This window comes from Petaurus breviceps, unplaced genomic scaffold (genome assembly GCF_028583685.1).
Source record: "Petaurus breviceps papuanus isolate PSGF00001 unplaced genomic scaffold, PetGlider_PUasm1.0 164, whole genome shotgun sequence".
In the NCBI taxonomy this organism is placed as follows: Eukaryota; Metazoa; Chordata; class Mammalia; order Diprotodontia; family Petauridae; genus Petaurus; species Petaurus breviceps.
Window position 1 is genome coordinate 11,490,843 of NW_027185735.1, and position 23,495 is coordinate 11,514,337.

The 23,495-nt window shown below is 38.6% G+C and overlaps 2 pseudogenes; both read left to right on the plus strand.

The window, feature by feature from the left end:
- Nucleotides 1–15,408: 15,408 nt before the first annotated feature.
- LOC138156974 (mitochondrial pyruvate carrier 1 pseudogene) lies at nucleotides 15,409–15,943 on the plus strand (annotated as a pseudogene).
- Nucleotides 15,944–17,237: 1,294 nt separating this feature from the next.
- LOC138156933 (transcription factor E2F6 pseudogene) lies at nucleotides 17,238–18,197 on the plus strand (annotated as a pseudogene).
- Nucleotides 18,198–23,495: the final 5,298 nt, after the last annotated feature.

Here is a 23,495-nt window from a genome sequence, read left to right on the forward strand (position 1 = left end):
GTGTGTGTGTGTGTGTGTGTGTGTGTGTGTGTGTGTGTGTGTGTGTGTGTGTAAGCTGGAAGCTTGATATCACCTTGGGGCTCACTCACTGGAAGAATACTTCACCTACGAACTCTTGAGAAGAAAAGGATTAAAATAAAAAAAGCCAAGACTCTGGGTCGCTGTTGTTAAAGGGGTCCCTGGCTATGAATGTGGACCCAGAAGGAGAAAATGAACATGAAGAAGAAAATAAGCATTGAGTGTGGAGCGTCAAGAAGGCTATCAAGGATAGCAGCAGCAGCAGAGGCTCACTGGAACCTCCTGGTTGTGAAAGTGAATTGAATGTAGGGCAGAGACCTGCCCACTGGAAGGAGGCTTAGCTTAAGCCCCTTTTAAGAGCTGTTATCAAGGAGTCTCTAGGCTATAAAAGTGAATTAAGATGGTACTGGTAATGTGTGTAAATATTATTATTGCCCTGTTAGGCTTTATTTTCTCAGAGAAAGAAGCTGGCAGCAAGAACCCCTGGAGCCTACTGTCAGGCAGGAGCAGGGAGAGCTTGGAGTGGAGCGGTCCCTTTCACCATGAGCTGAGACAAGGAGCAGGAGCAGAGAACTGCCTGCGTGTGAATCCAGGCAGAAATTGGGAGCAGTCGGCCATGGAGCTTGGAAGTCAGTCCCTGGTCAAGATGAAAACTTTGCAGCAAGGCAGGAGCAGTGAGAGTGACTGGTGGGAGCCTGCAACAGCAACATGAGGAGAAGGACATGTCCCCAAGAGGACTTTATTTGTACACTCTGTTTTGATGGAGGGGATTGTAACCTGCTGTGATCTAGGGGTAGAGAATGTTTGATGTGCTGTGCTATGGAAGATCCTGGCCTGAAACCCCCTGATTGTATAAACAAGCATTTTGGGGAATGCTGTGTTATATATGGAATGCAATGATATATGCTGTTACATTTATGTTACATACATACTGAATGATATGTTTTATTTTAGGCTATGTGGACACCTTGGTAATAAGTTATTATGTTATTATGAACTAATATGCTTTGGTTTCTTGAATAAGGTCTAGTTCTGAATAAATAAGAGTGTTCATTATACTTTGCGATTAGACCCTCAGGTGTGCTGTGTTGCTTGGTGTTACACCTAGGTATCCTGGCAGCCTTCATTTACTGAGTAATCCAAAAGTCTGTATGCTTCCAATGGAGCAAATAACAGGCTACATCCTCGAAAGACCTAAAATGAGACATTCAGCAATCTTTTCTCCCTAGGCCTCAATGACCCCTTGGGGTCAATGCTTTTGGAAGGCTATCTATAGACCAGACAGAGTAGATCTTTTGGCGGGCACAGAGGTGCCCACCCTAACCAATCATTCAATTTCTAGAGCTACAATGCCACAAATCAGTCTCTTGCTATCCCATTTTTTAAAAGCAGCTGCTCACTTATTAATAGGCCCCAAATGCAACTGAAGAGATAAGGAAGGATTTCACATTACTCTTTGTCCAAAGTTCACTGTTATGAACTGGGTGAGACAAGATGTTCCCCCTAACAAATTAAGTAGGGTATAGAGGGCCTCTGTTATCCAAAATAAATGGTACATTTAAAATTGTGCTTGCCTGCATCAATCTGGTGTTTGCTCCCTTCAAAAGCAGGATGTAACTCTGCTAGAGGCTGAAGTATTCAGTTCCCCCCTCAACATACTATGTCATCTGATAGTCCAAGAGGTTTCCCATTTATGAGGAGCTCTTTTTTTTTTTTGCTTGGTTCTCCTACAGCTCCACCTGATTCAAGAGAGACATGCACAACTATACTTTAATAGTCATTAATCCAGTAGCAAGGATATATGGAAGTAAGTGGGTCCTGGCAAGTTTTCCAATGGGCAAAATGGAAAGCTACATGGCTGACTTGTGAGGGAGCCCTAGGCAATAGGTTTCATAGGTTCTCAAAAGCAATTGGGGGGCATTGAATAAAAATAGGGGAGCGATAGAAGCCTAAGGAAAACACAGAAGAAAATTTTGAAAAATCTTTCATACATATTTCATCTGTTGTATAACAGAGTTAAAGTCATAGTAATTACATTATTTTCCAAATAAACACACAATATTCAAGTTATAATGAATCAGTGGTCAAGTCTGCCTGCCAATAGGTCTTAACAAGCAAGTGTTGGCAGACAAGCTTGTCAGGAGCTCTAGCATGCATCTGCAAGAAAATGTGTACATAAAGACTTGTTTATATATGATCCTATACAGTTACCAAAATTTCAATGCAGGAAAAAGCCACAAATTTACAATGCTATTAAATCTAAGATGTATGATTTTCATTATATTTTATATATTTATAATGCAAATTTTTTTTAAACTGTGAAAGGATTAAAGAAAGTAAATTTCTAATGGGACACAGATTAGTTTTTTTTAAAGGGAGCAGCAGCCAAATAAGTTTGGAAACCTCTAGATTAGATGCAATCTGTATACTGCCTCCTGAGTAGTGACCATGGATCTAGCCTAGTGGTCTTGGTACTAAAGGGAAAAGAATTAAACAATCAAAGACTATCCTTTTTGTAGTTAGTATAAATGGAGAAATTCTGCTATTGCAAGTTCATACATTTACTTCTGGGGCATGCCAGCCCCCTTAAAGATATCATATGCCCTCTGGTGAACTAAACAATGAAGTCAGTCTCATTATGAGAATGGCAGAGACTGGAGTCCATTGTCATTCTGAATATGGGGGTCATGAGGCTTTGTTGTTGTAGGTGTGAAACCACCTAATTACTCCTAACTAAGGATGAGGCAGTTATATCTTCCCAACAAGGCTCCTCATGACAATTGGAACACTTACATATCCTGACTAAGTCTGTTTCCAACCAGCAAATTGGCCCTCTTACCCCATTTCATAGCCCCTAAAAAATCAGCTTCATCATCAGACCCCTGATTGCCAGGGTTGAGTGCCCAAACCTCCTTGTCTGTAGGGAATTAGCAGCACACTAGGAAGTGGGTGGTATAGCTCTTAGTCCAGCAGTTTCTTGGAACCAGCCTCCAGGAAAATTTACCCAATAAAGAAAGACTGCTTTTAGAACTAGTTCTGGCCAACTTTCTCTAATCCTTACTTACTCCATCCCTGACACAATTGTTTAAGTCCCTGGCCTCTCAGAAAACTTCATGTATTCTGATGAAATAACTCAAGTTTCCCTCAGTTGGCAAGTATTTTTTTCTTCCTAGACAATTTGGGCAGTTCCTTCCAAGAAAAGCATTAGGGGGTCAAAGTTGTGATGCTGTAGAGAAGTTCCTTGTTCTCTAATAACATAGCAGAGGCAAAATTGTTTCTGCTTTACTATGACAAATGCATAGTCACCTGGAAGAAAGAGGACCCCCTAGCTGACTTGGTGCCAATGTTATATCAATGGATGAAAGTGAGGGTCTTTACCCAACCCCCATGGAAGAAGAAGACAACCCCTTAGCAGAGACCTCCAAAGAAGCAAAGATTTGGCATTACCCCTTAGGTAATGGGACCCTTAGGGAGGAAGAGGTCCTGGTTGGTGGACTTAGGAACACTGAGGAGGGGATGGTACCAAACAAGTTTATGTATTGACCCTGGTGCCGGGATAAGCTGCATGCAAGAATGTAATGAACAGGGGCGACTAGGTAGTGGAGTGAGAAGAGCACTGGCCCTGGAGTCAAGAGGACCTGAGTTCAAATCCAGCCTCAGACACTTAACACTTACTAGCTGTGTGACTTTGGGCAAGTTAGCTAGCCCCAATTGCCCTGCTTTCCCCCCTCCAAAAAGTCAAAAAAAAAAAAAGAACATAATGAACTTCTAGCTACTTTACCACAGAGGATACTGGCCTTTAACAAGTGCTGTCCATCATGTTGGATGTATCATTTGTTCTGTGGCTCTTCTGTTTCTGTGCTACTCCTACTGATCATCATCACTTTGCATCATTGTAGAGAGCTTCAAGATGAACTATTCCAACATCACCCACCCCCTAAGGTATTCTGGATTTGGTTCTTCTGAAGAGAGTACTGTATTTCATGCATAATCATCACAGATTTTAAGACAAATTTTTTTTTCAAAAAAGTGGGATGCAACCATTTTGTGAAAATGGGTTTTTTTAATTATGCCAGTATTACTCAAAAATCATTTATTACTAACCTGTCTTTGGTGCAAAATTAGGATGCACAGAATACTTGTGAATACACGTTAAAATTGGGAAAATGCAAGTCTTACTATATCATGTAATTTACTCATGACAGCTTCACCTGTGTCCACCTTGCCCCTGTAGCTCTTCATTGGGTTGAGTGACAGTACTGTTAGGACTGCAGCACTCTAAACAAACCACATAAGTCAGCTTTCAGAAATATACTGACAATGTGCATGCACTGAAAATTCTAGGCTCTCAGCTCACAATTCTTGAGAGATAAATGCATATCCATATACCACAATTGCTCTATTTACCTTTTAAGTGACTTGATGAACAGAATTATGCCATGTGATGATTACATAATGAAAGGATATATACCAGTTTACTGAAAAAAAAAAACAGGTTGCGAAGATTATGTGGTGACAAAACTTGAAATTTCTGGTCTGGCCTTTATTCCCTTTCACATTCCTCCTGATGTAGTGCTTCTTCTGGGGACTATCCCACTGATTGCTTTTTGTTGTGGCTCTGGTTTTCTTGTGTCTTCTATAGTGCTGCCTATTACTGGCTCCTTGCTCACTTGGTCAAAGTTGTGTAGTAATGGAAGGTATGCTAGAAAAGAAGTGGTAAATATGTGACCATGGGCCATGTGCTGCCCAGAGAATTCCCAAGTGTGGTCCAAGTCAAATTAAAATATGATTAAGAAATATTTAACAAAATAAATAATAGATACCACTGCTCTAAAAGACCTTACTTTACCAAGGGGTGAGACATGATAGAAGCAATATCTTCTAGGGTCCCTGACACATAGACTAGGCGAGCTTTTACTAAGTCCCTAATCTCTTGCAGGCTAGACTAGTTATTCCTTAAAATGTATTGAAATAATCTTTGAGGCTTAATTGTTTCAGGGGACTAAGGCCTCCAAGTGACCTAAAGGCAAAAGCCAATATATGAGAAGTCAAGTCCTCTCTTGACACCAGCATACCATCACACCAAGTGGAGAAACAGAGAAACTATGCCCAACTGAATCAATACTGTTTCTTTTTTTTTTTTTTGGTCTTTTTTTTCAAATCAAAAGCTTTATTAACCTCCGGTTTACGTCATTCATTTCCACCAGATTTTGAGTTACAAATTTTCTCCCCATTTTTCTCCTACCCACCGCCCCAATCCAGCAATCCCACTGGATATCCCCTCCTCCAATCTGCTCGCTCCCATATCTTCTCCCATAACCACTTCGACTTTCCAGTAGGGCATGGTGGATCTCTATGCCCCAGTGTCTGTATATCTCATTTCCCAGTTACATGTAAAATAATATTAATAATAGTATATATATATATATATTTATATTTTAAACATTTGATTTTGAAACTTTGAATTCCAGATTCATTCCCTTCCTCCCTTGTCACCCACCCTTACTGGGAGGATAAACAATTCATTTTAGGTTGTACATGTGTAGCTATGCAAAACATTTCCATAGTGGATATATTGTAAAAGATTAACTATATTTCCCTCCCTCCTATTCCACCTCCCACTTGTTCTATTCTCTACTTTGATCCTGTCCCTTTTCAAAAGTGGGTGCTTCCAACTTCCCTCCCCCCGAGCCTGCCCTCCCTTCCATCACCCCCCCCTCTTATCCCCTTCCCCCCTACTCTCCTGTAGGGTGAGATACCCTATTTAGTGTGTATGTCATTCCCTTCCTAAGCCAAATTCAATGAGAATAAGGTTGACCCATTCCCTTTTGCTTTCCTGTTTTTCCCCTCCATTGTAACAATTTTCCCTTGCCTCTTCTATATGAGATAGTTTACCCCATTCTGTCTCTTCCCATCTCCTCTCATTATATTCCTCTCTCACCTCTTAATTTCACCTTTTAAGTATCATCCCTTCCTGTTAAATTGGTCCTGTGCCCTCTATCTATGTATACCTGTAAACATATATACACATATTCACGTATGTATTCATATGCCCATATACCCTCATATATAGACATATATATATATATATATATTTCTATTCCCTTCAACTATTTTCATAATGAGAAAAGTTTCATCAGTTACAATTATCATTTTTCTATGTAGGAATGTAAATAGTTCAACTTTGATAAGTTCCTTATGATTTGTTTTCCCTGTTTACCTTCTCATGCTTCTCTTGCTTCTTGTATCTGAATGTCAAATTTTCTATTCAACTCTGGTTTTTTCATCAAGAATGCTTGAAAGTCCTCTATTCCACTGAATGACCATATTTTCCCCCTGAAACATGATACTTAGTTTTCTGGGTAGGTGATTCTTCATTTTAATGCCAGCTCCTTTGACCTCCTGAATATCATATTCCAAGCCCTTCAATCCCTCAGTGTAGAAGCTGCCAGATCCTGTGTTATCCTGGTTGTGTTTCCACAGTATTCAAATTGTTTCTTCCTGGCTGCTTGTAATATTTTCTCCTTGATCTGGGAATTTTGGGACCTGGCTATAATGTTTCTAGGAGTTTTCTTTTAGGGATAATTTTCAGGAGGTGATTGGTGGATTCTTTCTACCGCTATTTTGCCCTCTGGTTCTAAAACATCAGGACAGTTTTCCTTGAGAATTTCTTGAAGGATGATTTCTAGGTTCTTTTTTTTTTTTGATGATGGCTTTCAGGTTGTCTAGTAATTTTTAAATGATCTCTCCTGGATCTATTTTCCAGGTCAGTGGTTTTTCCCATGAGATATTTCACATTGCCTTCTATTTTTCCATTTGTTTAGATCTGTTTAATAGTATCTTGATTTCTCATAAAGTCACTAGCTTCCATTCACTCCAATCTAATTCTGAAGGAATGATTCTCTTCAGTGAGCTATTGAGATTCTTTTTCCATCTGGCAAATTTGGCTTTTTAAGGCATTCTTCTTCTCATTGCCTTTTTGAGCCTCTTTTGCCATTTGAGTTAGTCTATTTTTAAGGTGTTATTTTCTTCACTCAGGTTGTTAACTCTCATTTCATAATTTTCTTGCATCATTCTCATTTCCCTTCCCAATTTTTCCTCCACTTCTCTTATTTGGTTTTCAAAATCCTTCTTAAGGTCCTCTATGGCCTGTAACCAGATCATATCTTTCTTGGAAGCTTTTGGTGCAGGAGTTCTGACTTCACTGTCTTCCTTTGATCCTTTTTGTTGGGTTGCTCTGTTTGTTTTGCTCCCTTTGCCTGCTCATGTTGCTTCTCAATTACTTGACTTTTGGGCTTTTTGCCACAGTCGGACTCTGCCACCAAACAGGGGAGCTTTGTCCCAAATGCTGGGGTTTTCTCAGCTGCCGAAGGTATTAGTTGGGTGCTCTCTCTGAAGTGTCCACACACTCTGGCAAGCTGGTCGCACACAACAGGACCTCCACGCTAGACAGAAATCCAGATCCAAGCAGGTTAAAACAAGAGCAATTACCCTTCAGACTGGTTGCTTGGTCCCCCTACACTTTGCAGGCCAGGAGCTGAAGCAGCCATGTGTGGCTGCAGCTAAAGGTCTGGGCGCCTCAGCTGCTTCTCGCCCCAGGGGCAAAAGCCAACACACTCCCAACTACTGGATCCCAAAGTCTACACTGCACTGATCTCTCACTTTGTCCTTAGCATCTATGTGTTGATAATTCTGGAAACATAGCTGCTGGTGATCTGAAGTCCCTGTAGCTGGTGGTTGGTCAGGCCTGCCCTGGGGCTAAAACCTCTGGCTGGGGGTGGGGGGAGGCTGGGCTCTGCTCCCAGGGTGCTGAGCTGGCCTCTTGCTGCTGGCCTGCCAGGCTGTCCTCAGCAGGAGGTTAGCTTCTCTGTGTCATTTTGTGGGTTCTATAGCTCCAAAGTTTCTTCAGAGTCACCTTTTACATGAATTGGGGGAAGTGGAAGCCGGAGCCCTGCAGAAGTCCTGTTTCAACTCCCATCAATACTGTTTCTTTGCTAAATATCCTTTCCATGCTATAAACTTCTTTTTTTTAACTCTTAGATAGTCTACACATCTCTAGTTTCATTGAAACTAGTCAGATCTGGTCTACAATATTTGATATTAATTGGCAGTATTGGATTAAAAGGATAAAAGGGGGTGGGGGAGTACAATAATTAGATGAAAAAGACCTATGGATTTCCGTGGTCTACAAACTTGATATATAATAGTAAACCAAAATACTATTGTGACTATAGTGTTCATCAACAGAAGCAGAATATTCAGAATGAGAGAGCCCTGGCATATTCTACCCAGGCTAGTTCATACCTGTGATTCTTCAAGCCACATTTGAGGGAGGGCATTGGTCAGCTGGAAAATACTCAGAGGAGGATGACCAGAATGCTTTCAGTTTCTTCATCTATGAAACTAGTGAGATGGACAAAATGAACTCCATGGTAACCTCTGTTCCTGAAGCAAACATACCAACCACCCTTTTGAAGTTTTCTAAGAGGTTTGGATTTTTTTTAATTGGTAGGGAAAACAGTATAAAACAAATTCTTCTTATTTACCTCCCTTCTTCCCTCTTTTCCTTTATCTCTTTTTTCTATCTAACAATAATAATCATGGGCATTTATAGAACACTTTAAGGTTTGCAAAGTGCTTCATACATGTAATTTCATTTGAGCCTCAGGACAACCTTGTATAGAATCAATAAGTATTTTTGAAGTGCCAAAATATGTCAGGCACTGTGCTAGGTGCTGGGTTACAAATACAATTAATTGAAGCAAGGTAGTGTTATAGGTAGAATTATTTTAGTTTTATAGCTCAGAGAGGTTGTGGCTGGCCCATGGGAAAAACAACTGGTGAGTATTGGTGGTGTTTTAAGCCTTCTTAAATCTTCTTAACTCCAAATCCATTACTTTTCTCACTAAACCATTCTGTTTTAGAATCGCACATTTTTAGATGAAAAGATCTCAGCAATCACCAGTATCAAGCAAGACCAGATAAAGAATCCCCACTCCAGCAGATGTAACTGGTGAACCTTTTCCTCAAAGAAGAACCCAGTACCGCCAGAAGCAGTCCATTCCATTTATAGATAACACTTATTCTTGTTAACTTTTCCCTAACACCATAAATTTGACTCTTTGTTGCTTCCACTTGGGGTTCCTGATCTTGCCTTAGGGGGTGGAACAGAGTAAATGTAATCCCCTTTTAACATGACTTGAAAGAAACTATCACATTTCTCTAAGTCTTATGTTCTCCAGCCTAAACTGCTTCTACTATTGATTCTTACATGATGTGGACTCTTCACAATGCCTCCTGCTCTTCTGTCCAGCCCTGATGTTGCACCAGGTTCAGTCTTGAGGCATCCACCTCTGGTGAAATGAACTCTCTTTTGTCACATTCATTGGCTGATTAAATTACTCACTAAAATTATGGTTTTAATAGTAATAGTAAATTAGATTGTGATTCAAGTCTAAGGGTTCCCTAAAAGGAAGTAAAAAGTGTATTCCATGGGGGTGGCTAGGTGGCACAGTAAATACAACACCAGCTCTGTAGTCAGGAGGACCTGAGTTCAAACCTGGCCTCAGACACTTAACACAAAACTAGCCATGTGACCTCGGGCAAGTCACTTAACCCCAATTACCCTACCCTCCCCCCTCCAAAAAAAAGGTAAAAAAATGTATTCCATGTGCAATATGAATCAGGTATGGGAAAAAGAATTTTTCCTAGAAACAAAAAGGAATGCTAAAGTCAGATTACTCATAAACACAAATTATCAGAATGAGTTAAACAGGATTCAGGGATTTAACTTTCAACTAGTTACAATCTGTTGGAAGACTAATATTTAATCCTATCAGTACATAAAGCAGATTTATAAGACTGATAATCAGGCATTTTACATTTCACCCTGGCACTAAATCTTCACTCCCAATCCAGACCCCTTCTGAACTCTCTCAGCTGCTTCTAGTCAATCACTCCTGGATCTGCCTCAACCAAGCACTCCAGGAAGCACTGATGCCACCATTCCTTGTGGATACTGCTGCTACCACACTTGCAGCCCTCTGTGACCTGAATCATAGTGTCATTTTCAAGCCTGGAGACATTCATCTGGATATTGTTGCTTGGGCATCTGCCCAGGAAACAAAACACAAAAGAGGCAGCCTAAGTCCTGGCTTCCCTGTGCTCAAAGCTGCATGGAATTCAGGTGGAACATGAAGACAATCACAACTTCTCCCTAGGAAACAGCTTGAAACAGTCCATACACATCGCAGTCAGAATGAGAGAGAGAGGGGGGTCCTCTTGAGTAACCAGTCATCAGCATTTCTGTCTCAGTAGCCCATTACTGGGACTCTGACATCTCAAATTATGATGCCTTTGGCTCTGAGCCACACATGACCAGAATCCAGTCCCAAAACTCTGTCATGGTCCTCCAGAAGTGGGTCAGGAATATCTGTACAATCCACATTACATTAGGTCTGGGCCATTGTGAAGGGTTTGGGGATAGAGTAGCTTAAAGTAGATTCCCAGACATTGATGATTCACATCCATGATTCATGTAATGATTACATTTTGTATCTCATTTTAAAAATATCAGATTGTTAGCTCTATTGTCAGCCTATGATCACTGTCAAAAACTGAAGAGAACTTCAAAAATTTAGTTTGCTGATATAAAAATCATTACTGGCTTTGTGCACGATTGATTAGTTTTTAAGTCATGGGCATATATAAAATTTAATTCAGAATTTGAGAAATGACTAAAATACCTAATATCAATATACCCATCACAGACATTTTGTCCAGCCTGCATGACTCTTCTCAGACTGGGCAGAACCCCTCTCAAATGCAGGCACACCCACAACTAGAAACTTAATTTTACTGACTCTTTTCTGTTTGCAGTCAAAATCTTCCAATGGATCAGTGTCCAGCATGTGGGTAAGGTACAGGAACATGGAGTTCTTCTTATGAAATCTCTCCCAAGCAGTGTGGGCTGTGTAGTATTCAGTTTCATTATCCAACAACCACCATCTCTGCTCATTCAGGCAGCCACCATCCAGGCTCCCCAATCCCTAGCATTTTTCATGTGCTTTCTTTTAGTTTGTTCCCCTTGCAGTGTCTTTTTGCCCCATCCAAAAAGCCTGCAGGAAAAGAAGTGTAGGCACCATTCTTCCGATATCCTCTTTTGTGCTTAGCTTAGCCACAGTTTAAAGTCACTCATTCCTTTGAGGTTGTTTTTGTTTTTTGTTTTTTCCTTCCTTTCTCAACTCCAAAGCTTCCTGGAATGGGCCCAAACCCCCAGCCCAGCATTCGTCTATTATCACATTCTCCATCCAGCGAGTAATTTGCCATCCCTGTAAATTACCTAGAAGAACAAGAGCATCTATGAATACACACAGAAACATCATAAATTAGCACATAGCACACTCAAAAGGTTTACTTCCCAGACAGAGGACACCAACACTCAGTTTCTTCATCATCTGAATCATTGTCTTCCCATTTACCATCTAGCCCTGATAGTCTCTCTGCAACTAGTGAACAGACTTTTTTAAGGGTCCCACTGTCTGATTCTTCATCTGCTTTCCTTATACTTGCCAAGAAGTCCTATGAACTCACACAGAGGCAAAAAAGGGATGTAGTATAGTCTGGGTAAGGCCCTAATCTCTCTCTGGAGCTATTTTGTAACCTGTTAAGTTGTTCAGTCTTTCTCTTGCTTAGTAACTCAACATTTCTCTACCATTTTACTGAAAATCTAGACAATGAACTTGAGTATCACTATCATCACATGTTTCTGTCAGGGTTGAATTTCTGAACTGAGGGCAGCTAAGTAGTAAATTTCCTTCAGTCCACCTTTCATCTGAGAGACATACTGGTTTTGAGTCTTCACATCATTATCTGTCTTCACAAGTTCCAAAGCATAAGTTAGTAGGCAAACATGGTTCTAATTTAAACATCAAAGATTATAAGGTAAAGTTTTCTTCATAATTCTCAGTAGCACTATATGCATGCACTCATGTTGATTCCCCTGGGCCTTCAAGGTGTTGGGTCCTGAAAGTGTTCATCAGGTTTCAATTAAAATGCTCAGGTTATAGATTTCTTTGGGAGTAGTAATATGTAGTCCAGACTTCTTGATTCCTGGAAAAACCAACACTTCTTTTTTTTTTCTTATTTAATATATTATTTTCCCAACTACATGGAAAAACAATTTTAACAGCCTTTTTTTTTTCAAATTTTAAGTTCCTATTTTTTTCTCTCCCTCCCCCCCCCATTTAGAAGGCAAGCAATTTGACATAGGTTATATATGTGTAGTCATACAAAACACATTTCCATGTAAATCATTCTGTGAAAGAAAACACAATAAAAAAATAAAAATAAAGAAAGTAAAGAAAAAGTATCTTTGATCTACATTCAGGCTCTATCAGTTTTTTCTTTAGAGATGGACAGCACCTTTCATCATAAGTCCTTGTAGAACTGTCTTGGATCATTGTATTGCTGAGAAGAGTTAAGTTGTTCATAGTAGATAATCATACAATATTGCTGTTACTGTGTACAATGTTCTCCTGGTTCTGCTCATTTCACTTTGCATCAGTTATGTAAGTCTTTCCAGGTTTTCCTGAGAGCATCCTGCCCATTATCTCTTAAATCACAATAGTATTACACCACAATCATATACAACAACTTGTTCAGCTATTCCCCAATTGATGGATATCCCCTCAATGTCCAATTCTTTGCTACCAATTAAAGAGTGGCTATAAATATTTTTGTATACATAGGTCCTTTTCTTTTTGTTTTTTTATCTTTGGGATACAGACCTAGTAGAGGTATTGCTTAGTCAAAGGGCTTTTATAGACTTTGGGCATAGTTCCAAACTTCTCTCCAGAATGGCTGGATCAGTATACAACTTCACCAATAGTACATTAGCATTTTAATTTTCCCACATGCCCTCCAATATTTGTCACTTTCCTTTTCTGTCATATTATCCAATCTGACAGGTATGAGGTAGTATAATTTGCATTTCTCTCACCAATAGTGATTTAGAGCATTTTTACATGATTATAGATAGCTTTGATTACTTTGTCTGAAAACTGCCTGTTCATATCCTTTGAACATTTATCAATTGAAGAATGGCACATATTTCTATAAATTTGACTCTGTTTGAGACATATGTTTGAGAAATGAAGTCTTTATCAGAGAAACTCACTGTAAAAAATTTTTTTCACAGTAATGATTACCAACTATGCTTTTCCCTCCATCCTCTTTTCTTCCTGTTTATGCTACTCTCTCCTTTTACCTTGTCCATTCTCAAAAATGTTTTGCTTCTGACTTTTACCTCCCCCAAACTGCCTTTCCTTCTATCAGCTCTCCCTGCAACCCACTCCTGCCTTCTTGTATCCCCTCCCCTTCCTACTTTCTTGTATGGCAAGATAAATTTCTACACCCAACTGAGTGTGTCTATGATTCCTTCTTTGAGCCAGTTCCAATGAGAATAGGTTTCATATGCTTCCCTTCCCACTTCCCTCACTTTGCCCTCCACTATAAAATTTCTTTCAGGCCTCTTTTGTGTCAAATAATTTATCCCATTCTACCTCTCCCTTTCTCCTTCTCCCAGTGCATTTTTCTTTCTCATCCCTTAATTTTAGTTTTTCAGACAATCACCATCACATTCAACCCATGCCTTTGCTTTCTATGTATATTCCTTTTAACTGCTTTAATAATGAGAAAGTTTTTCAGAGTTCTAAATATAATTTTCCCATGTAGGAATATAAACAGTTTTAACCTTACCAAATCCCTTGTGATTTTTCTTTCTTTTTTACCTTTTTACCTTCTTCTGCATTTTATATTTGAAAGTCAAATTTTCTATTCAGTTCTGGTCTTTTCATCAGGAATGCTTGAAAATCCTATATTTCATTGAATATCCTTTTTTTTCTCCTGAAAGGTTATGCTCAGTTTTCCTGGGTATGTGATTCTTGGTTGTGATCCTAGCTCTTCTGTTCTCTGGAATATCATATTCCAAGCCTGCTGATCCTTTCATGTAGAAGCTGCTAAATCTTGCATTATCCTGATTGTGGCTCCATGATATTTGAATTGCTTCTTTTTGGCTGTTTTCAGTATTTTCTCCTTGATCTGGGAGTTCTGGAATTTTCTTTCCATTTCTATTTTACTGTCTGGTTCTAGACTATCAGGGGAGTTTTCCTTGATCGTGTCTTGAAAGATGATGTCTAGGCTCTTTTTTTTATCATGAGTTTGAGGTAGTTCAATAATTCTTAAATTATCTCTCCTGGATTTATTTTCCAGGTCAGTTTTTTTTTCCAATGAGATATTCCTTTTTTTTAATACTTAAAAGTATTTTATTTTTTCCAATTACATGTAAAGATAGTTTTCAACATTCATTTTTGTAAGATTTTTAGTTACAATTTTTTTCTCCCTTCCCACCTCCTTTCCCTCCTTTCTCCCCAAGAAAGCAAGCAATCTAATATAGGGCATATACAATCATGTTAAACTAATGCGGAAATATGTTTAACATGATTGTATATGTATAACCAATGAGATATTTCACATTCCCTTCTATTTTTCATTCTTTTAATTTTGTTTGATTGTTTTTTGATGTCTCATAAAGTCATTAGCATCTAATTGCCTGATTCTAACTTTTAAGTTAGAATCACTGGACTGCACTCCTCTCTTACCCTGGTGCAGCAGACCTTTCCTGCCAACTTTCTAAGTTGTCTTCTGATGGAAAATTGTTTCACTCTGTACTTTTGTGGGTTCTACCACTCTAGAATTTGTTTAGTCATTTTTCTTTTGCTTTTTGGAGGGCAATTGGGGTTAAGTAACTTGCCCAAGGTCACGTGGCTAGTTTTGTGTGTGTGTGTGTGTGTGTTAAGTGTCTGGGGCCAATCTGAACTCAGGTCCTCCTGACTCCGCCCGGCACTCTACTCACTGCGCCAGCTCGCTACCTCCCCACCTCCCTAGAGTCACTATTTAAAACATTATTTATTTGGAGGGGTTTGGGGGAGAGCTCAGGTGAGTCCCTGCCTTCACTTTATTTTACTTTACCTTACTTGGCTCCAGCCAACCAGGGAAGGTCAAAACCAACACTTCTTTAAGCAATGTGTTCTCAGAGGTCCTACTTTGAACTGAGTGAATCCTGTCAAGAATGCCATATATGTAGAAATACTTGTTCTATAACACATTAACAATTGTAGATGTTTTCTGGTTCCTGTGTGTAGGAACATGGCGAGATTTTTCACTGTCTAAAATATATTACTGAAACTATTGGATTTCACCCTTTTTTCAAAACTAGTTTGTTATACCTACCAAAATAATGATATTTTTAAAATATGACACTTTTATTTTAAAAATAATTTTATATCGGGGGTAGAACAGAGGCAGCAGAGGGAGGCAGCAGTAGCAGCCATGGTGGGGGTGCTGGCATAGAAAGCAGCTGACTATCTCCAAGGCAAGGATTTCCGGGATTACTTGATGAGTACATATTTTTGGGGACCAGTAGCCAACTGGGGGCTCCCCATTGCAGCCATCAATGATATGAAGAAATCTCCAGAGATCATTAGTGGCAGAATAACATTTGCCCTTTGTTGTTATTCTTTGACATTCACGAGATTCGCCTACAAGGGCAACCCCGGAACTGGATCCTCTTTGCATGCCATGCCACAAATGAAGTAGCCCAGCTCATCCAGGGAGGACGGCTCATCAAATACAAGATGAGTAAAAAAGCCTCTGCATAACAATGGGAAGAGGGAGTGTACCTGCTACAGGGACAGCATTTCCAGCAATGGCTGCTGAGTCACAAATTCCATCACGCATGGTCTTGCTAAGGAAGACAACAGCATCTTTTCATTAGCCAGACTTACTTCTTTAGAAAGAGCTGAGAGTACCTAAAATAACTCTTTGCTGCCTTACAAATACTTAACATATTTTCTCTTTTTAAAGAATTTAATGGTCTCAATGATGGTTTTAATTTTAATAATATGTATATTAGCTCTCGATCATGAAATTTATCTTATAAAAAACTGAAAAGAACAAAGCTTGTAACTGAGCACTTTGGTACACAGAAAATTTGGTTTGTTCTATAATAGTAATAGGTCAACTAGTGGTATTTGACCATGTAAAAAAATTTACTTCCAATGAAGTAATTGTTTGAACCAGCTATCTGTGTATGATCAAAATGGTGTAACTTAATTGCAATAAATCACTGAAATATTTCCTCTGAGGATATTAAAAAATAATTTTATATCACCAGAATAATTCCCAGTATCCCACCCCTTATCCTTTCCAGACATGTAGCAAATATTTTTTAAAAGAAAAAGAAGTTCAAAAATCAGCACAACTGGTTAATATATCAAAAAATTCTGAAAATATATACAGTGTTCCACACTTGTGGACAGCTCAGTTCTACAAAGATGTGGGATTGGGATATCTTCTCATTTCTTTTTTTGGAATCTTGCTTGTTCTTTGTAATTTTGTAACATTCACTTTTGATTATTTTATGGCTCTTTACATTAATATTGTATGTATTGTTTTCTTGGTTCTGCTTACTTTAGTTTGTATTAAATCATGTAAATCTTTCCATGCTTCTCTGTGTTAATCATACTCATCATTTGTATAGGCCAGTTACTTTATTTGCCTGATTCTGAATTGTTTTTCAAAATGGTTATACTAATTCATAACATCAATGCATTAGTGTACTTTTCTTCCCATAACCCATTCAATATTAACTATTCTCAATTTTAACAACTTTGACAATTTGCTATACATAAGATGAAATTTCAGGGTTGTTTTGATTTGAGTTTCTATTATTATTAGTTATTTTGGCAAATTCTTTCTTGTGGTTGTTAATAGTTTACAATTCTTTTGGGAACTCTTTGTTACTAGCCCTTGATCATTTCTCTAAGAGTTTTTTGGTCTTACATAGGCATGCCTGTTTAATTTGGATATCAAACTCTTATTTGAGAAATTTGGATGAAACATGTTTTCCCATTCATCTGCTTTTATTCTCATCTTAGATGCATTAATGTGATTTGTGCAAAAGCTTTTCAGTTTCCTATAATTACAATTATCTACTATATCTTTTGTAAATATCTCTATCCCTTGTTTAGCTATGAATATATCTCTTACCCATAGTTATGAAAGGTATGATTTGCTTCTTTTCTAATTTTTTCACTGTGTAATCTTTAATAGTAAGATCATATATCCATTTTGAATTTATTGAAGAATATAAGATGAAGATGGAGAACTTGGTGACCCCTGGGATGGAACAGGGAGTGGCTCACAAAAGTCTGGGGATTCTGACCTGTGGACACCAAAGCTCTCTAGGGGTGGCTGGAATACATTAATCTCTCTCCTGAGGTCCACAGAGAGAGCCTGCTGCCATCAAAAATAAAGATTAATTTAGAACATTACACTATATGACTATGAGAAAAGCACTAAGACTGGCAAAGCCTCATTATGATGTATATCTGGTTTATTTAACTCAGAAATTTATGTAGTTCATCAAATTTACTCCTGGTGTTCTTAACTTAAATGAAGTTGCAACAATGTCAATCAATAAAAATTTATTAAGCACCTACTGTATGCCAGGTAATGTGCTAAACACTGAGGAGACAAAAAGAAGCGATAGACAGTCCTTCCCCTCAAGAAGCTTACAATTTACATAGGGAGTACAGAAATAAATAATGCACAGCATCACTAATATATTAAATAGAATTGTCTTCATTTAAAAAAAATTAAGAACCATATTCAGTGAATAGCATCTGATCTTGGTTGTACTGGAACAAAGATACCCCAGCAAAAGAAGATAAGGAATGAACTTACTGATTTACTTGCAATGGAAAAGGCTTTGGATTAGTTAACTGAGGATTGTGTTCAGCAGCTGTTTGAACTAACAGATGAAAAAGAAAATGAAAGATTAGCTTATGTGACCTATTAAGATATCTATAGCATTCAGGCTTTTCATGAACAGGTTGTTATTGTGATCAAGGTTCTAGAGGAAACCAAACTGGGAGTGCTATATCCTAAAAACAAACAAACAAACAAACTATAAAACAATACATATAAAGAGCACCAAGGACCTAAAGCATTTGAAGACATAGCGAATACTTTATCTGAAAGCAAGTCTATAGTTCATCCTTCATCCTGATCAAGAAAGAAGTATACATCAGAGTGAATCAAGTGGGAAAACAACTTAGATGATCGTGAATATTGAAATTCTGGAAAGATTTTGGGGATTTTTGTCAAATTGGCTTAATTTCCACTGGTCTAAGACTGATTTTTCCAGTTCACACTCAAAAAAAATTTAGCCAGGGTGGCCAGGTAGCACAGCGAGTAAGAGCACCAGCTCCAGTGTTGGAATGACCTGGAGATCGAATCCCGGGCTCAGACACTTAGCACCCACCCAGAAACACCTGGCCGTGTAACCTTGAGCAAGTTAGTTAACCCCAATTGCTTTAAAAAAAAAAAAACTAGCCATAGAGGATTTCTGTATCCAATTTGACATCAACATTACAGATAATAGTTTTCAACAGTTTATAAATAATTATGAAACTATAATTTGTCATTTGCACATGTAAAGCAAGAATTTTCCCTACTAAAAAAATTTCATGGAAATATTTTATCTTTAAGAGTACAAGTTTATTAGTACTAAAACACTTCAACTAATCTGAAATTGAAGAATGTAGTATGTCATTGACTTCTTTCTTTTCAATGAAGAATATATACTATGTACCAAGTGAAACTGTGTTTTAAATCATGTGAGTATTGTTTGTGGTTTTTGTATTCAGCTGTCTTAGATATATCTAAGTCACTAAAGGTATATACAATAAAACAATATGATTACCCCTCTATATATTTGTATAATGTTTAGGTAACTCATGAAAGATATGAAACATTCATCAAATTTTTGCCCTATAAAGCAAAGAATAAAATGTAAATATGAAATATATAAAAATGTATATGCATATACATATATATGACATAAATTATTAGTCTAAGACTAATCTGCCAGACTGCTTTCCAGTTTTCCAAGCAGTTTTCATCAGATAGGGAGTTCAATTGGGTAAATTTCAAACTGATTGAATGACTGTAGTGCCAATGCAATATTTACAGCACCTACAATCACAATAAAGACCATGACTATAAATATTGCATGATGTTCAATCACAAAATATACCAAACTCTCCATATAGAGGACAGAACTGAAACATTTATTTAGACACCAGAAAACCCAATCCCAAAACCAGTAAACCGATTAAGAAGCATAATAATACTGAGAGCCACAGCATCCTTTAGCCTTGCCACAAACCAATACAAGATCAATATTTACTCACAAAACTCTCTATCTCCTTGCCTCAACCTCCTCGCTCCCACCATCTCTCTGACTCTGATTCCCAGCTTCCTGTGGGCTCTGCTTCCTTCAACAAACTCCTCCCACTACAGGTTCCATGTGATTATATTCAGCCTATTAGGGGGCAGAGTTTATCTTCACAGCAGGGAAGCTTCCTGTGGGCTCTGCTGCACCTTTTAGCAAATTCCCTCCATCACAGGTTCCATGTGATAACATTCAGCCTATTGGGGGCAGAGTTTACTTTCAAAGCAGGGAAGATCTTCAACTTCCCTAGGTCTATTAAGGGGTAGGGAAGATCTTCAAATTCCTATTCCCATTACAATGAACAGATCCAAAAAGTATTTATTAATGGATCGATGTAAACTCACAGACAGTTGCTATAAAAATATCCCCAGGATCTATCCTTAACCCTGCAAATTAAGATATAAATGGCATACTTGTCAAATTTGAAGAGGAAACAAAATTTGGAGGCATATATGACACATGAGAATCCAAAAGATCTGGATAGGTTGGAATGATGAACAAAATAAAAGAAAATGAAATTTATTAGGGATGAATATAAAGTTCTACATGGGTTTAAAAATTCAACTTCACAAGTAATGGATGGAGAAGTCATGATTAGATAACAGTTCCTATGAAAATGATCTGAGGTTTGGGGGGTTTTTTGCTCTTTTTTTTCGGAGGGAGAAGGTAGGGCAATTGGGGTTAAGTGACTTGCCCAAGGTCACATGGTTAGTATTGTATTAAGTGTCTGAGGCTGGATTTGAACTCAGGCACTCCTTACTCCAGGGCTGATGCTCTATTTACTGCACCACCTAGCCACCCCCGATCTGAGTTCTTTAGTGGACAAGTGTAATGGACAGTTCTAAGTGGACAAGCTAATCTTTTCTAGGCTGTGTTCAATGGTTTAATGTCTGGAATGAGAGAAGTAATAGTTCTTCTATATTCTGTCCTGATTAGACCACAAATGGAGTTATATGGTCAGTTCTGAGCACCACATAGAAAGCTGGAGCATATCCAGAAGGTGAGGATGTTTAAGAAGGGACACATTCACTGTTCATGTGTTTGTAGGGCTGTTCTGTCATGGCAGGCATCATACTTGTTCTGCCTTATCCCCAGTAGCAGATCCAGAGACAATGGAGGATGTCGGAAAGAAGCAAATTCAAGTTATGGTGAGGAAAAAAGCCCTAATCCACAGATAACCAAAAATGTACTGGATAGCCTAGGAAAGGCAATAGGCTCCCTCTTATTGAAGATCTTCAACTCAGGGCAATGTGGCCGTTGTTGATGGTGTGGTAAAAAAGATTCTTCACAAGCATAAAAACAAGATTAGGAGTAGAATCTCTTAGGGAAAGTATATGTTCATATATATATATGTGTGTGTGTGTGTGTGTGTGTGTGTGTGTGTGTATGTATGTATTTATATGTATATGTATACCTGTATGTATATGTCAATACCTATATATATATATATATAAATATATAAATATATCCATGCTCAATTGTAGCCTTGGGGTGGCAGTAGGTGGGAGGAAGGTGGTAAAAAGTAAAAAGTGTAGAGCAGAGAACAAAAGAAAACCTACAAAGAAGCAAAGATGGACAGCTTTCAACATAATGTACAGTATTTAATATATAGGCTTTTTTGAAATGATATGTTATTGCTATATATTCTGAATCCTCTCCTATGTTCTGTTGTGCACATTATGTTTTTTTTCTTTTATACTTAAGCTTAATATTTAAGTTTATGTTTCTTTTTCTCTTTCTTTTTTTCTTTCTCTTTCTTTTCTCTAAAATATATATTTAAATTTTAATATTTTTCTAAAAAAAAAAAAAAATAAAAAAAAAAAAAAAAGAAAGAAAGATTCTTGTTTACATACACTTGGGTTGTATGTCTTGGTTTCTCTGGATTAGTCATGGTCTAAGTTCCACTCTCTGTGGAATCCCAACAAGTGGGGCAGACTGCCTACAAGGTAGTCTCACAAGAAAAGGAATCTCACAGAAAAGTGGCCAGTTTATAAAGGTTCCTTTGGGAACTCTAGAAGACTTTTAATATTACTCAGTGTCAAGTAATATTACTTGCTAACCAGTAGTAGCAAGAACGGTGACAGAATATGCCAACTCTTTCCTAGCCCAAAGTCAAGATGAAATCACCTAGTAGGTTTTGAGCTGCTTCCTTTTATCCCTCAAGGCCTTTAGTTGTGGTGAATCTCTCTCCCAGTTTACCTGCAAGTACACTATCATACAGTGGGTAATATAGGGGATATGTCCATGGGCTCCATTTCACACAGTGCTCAGAAGTGAGAGGCTATTGGAGGAAATTTTCTTAACTGCTCTTCTTAAAAGGTTACGGATGATCCTGAAATACAGTGATATCACCAGGAAAGCACTCTGGGTGAAGAGATTTTACAAGGTGTAGAGGATTTAGGATAGGGCTGTAGAGCCAGTGGTGTACCATGGTGTGAATAGGAGAGTTAAGGAGTTGTAGGAGTGATGGGAGCATGCAGACTACAGCTAGGAGGAGGATGATCATGGTCATGGTAAAATGTGTTCTGAATCTCACATCTAGAACATTAGCATGAATATAGAACTGTGATGCAAGCTGTCACCATTCTTCAGTTTTCCCCTAATGGAAAGATTTCAAGCAGCAGATCACAGTATACGTAGACATCCCCTGGGCTTGTGATTGCAAAGCACCTGTGATCTACCTCTTTGCTGGGAAGTTTGAGAAAGTACATTATAATTCCTCTAGAGGTGAAGATTTTGCCACACTTTGTGTACTTAATTCTCTTTCCTGTTATTTATGTTACTTTGTATTTCAGTGCCTTTTCCTACTGAATGTTTGCATCTTTGGTATGCCTAGACATAGAGTGGCCTAATGGGTCAGGGCTTGGACGGAGATTGGAATATTTATCACTCCCTGGAAGCATGCTAAACCTAGGTATAATTAAAAGACATGCAACAGGAGTTGCCAATGCAGTCTGAGTAGTACTGGGTTTGACCCAATCCTGTTGCCATGACATGAAAGTTCAATCAGTCAGAGAGCCACCAATGGAGTGGTTTCCTGCCACTACAGATAAAGGGGTAGTGTGATCCTTTCTCCCACATTCATCTTCAGATCAACCACTCTTTATATCCTGCCCTCTGGTTCATCTATTTAAGACTTGGCTGTGGCAGACTGCGGTATGGATACTCCCCTGGAGTCATAGGATTTGGGTTCAAATTCTACCTCTGACACTAATTTTATGAGCTCAGACAAGTCACTTAACCTCTTTACACCTCAGTGTGCTTATTTGTAAAATAAGGGAGTTAGACTAAATGGCTTCTGAGTTCCTCTAAGGTTCCTTCCGGCTCTATATCTATGATCCTATAACTAAGAGGGTGTGGGCCTTGTGGACCTGGTATGGTATAGTATGGTATGGTATGGTATGGTATGGTATGGTATGGTATGGTATGGTATGGTATGGTATGGTATGGTATGGTATAGTATGGTATGCTCTAGGTATGGTAAAAATCAATACAGGGTACACACTTTGGTCTGAACCTAGGAAACCATGCCCCGTCGGAAAACAATGCAAGGTGCTCTCCTCTCCCCCAACCCTTTGCCCCAATAATACTGGAGATTGAATTCATAGCTCATAGTTTTAAAGTTGGAAGGGTCCTTAGCTGTCATCTAAGTGAGAACAACTGCCAACAAGGGTGCCCTTCCTTCTTGACTTCCTTTCTCCCATCTCCTGTCTTGGGTACCCAGATGTCATGGAGCAACACAGTGGAAAAAGTAACATTACTGCTCATGCCAGTCGCGTGGGCTGGGAGTCAAGAACTACAGACATTGCAGTGAGATGAAGGACAGCCACTGTGTCCTGAAGGCCTCTGGTTTTACCATGTGACCTACTCTTGTGCCCTAGAGATCCCTAAGCATTCTCATTTCACCTGCTACTGTGTCCTAAGAATACTTGGACCTTAGCAACTGCCCGACCACTGAACCCTTGGGACTTTTAGGCCTTCCCATCAATACTTGAGCTGACTTTTTTATATGTGATTCCCCTCCAGTTTTGTGTCTTGAGGTCAGAGATTGTTTTGGTTTTTTGTTTGTTTGTTTTTCATTTCTATCCCCAGTGCTCGTCACAAATAGTAAGCTTTAAAA